Here is a 455-nt window from a genome sequence, read left to right as displayed (position 1 = left end):
TATATATATATATATATAGAGAGAGAGAGAGAGAGAGAGAGAGAGAGAGAGAGAGAGAGAGAGAGAAAGAGAAAGAGTGATTTGTGTGTATGTCCTGTTGGGTTATAGTTAAAACCATGTGAAAGGCACTGCCCTAAATGACACTACTGCATATACGGTAATACTTATATAGCAGCATTATTCAAAATAGCACAAATTTGGAAATAACCCATCCATCAACTAGAGAATGAACAGATAAATGATGGAATAATCTCACAGTGAAATATCATAACTAACTATACTGAGGGTTGATCTTAGAGATAAAATGTTAAATGAAAAACAAAGTAGAGCCTAGAAGACTATACAGAGTATGAAATCATTTTTATAAAGTTTAAAAACAGATAAACAAAAATTAAATATCACAGAGATACATACATGTTATCAAATTATATTTTAAAGATCAAAGCAATGAAAAC

Source organism: Neophocaena asiaeorientalis, unplaced genomic scaffold (genome assembly GCF_003031525.2).
Source record: "Neophocaena asiaeorientalis asiaeorientalis breed wild unplaced genomic scaffold, Neophocaena_asiaeorientalis_V1.1 scaffold59, whole genome shotgun sequence".
Lineage (NCBI taxonomy): Eukaryota > Metazoa > Chordata > Mammalia > Artiodactyla > Phocoenidae > Neophocaena > Neophocaena asiaeorientalis.
The sequence above is the reverse complement of the archived record's forward strand: the minus strand, read 5'-3'. Positions refer to the sequence as shown.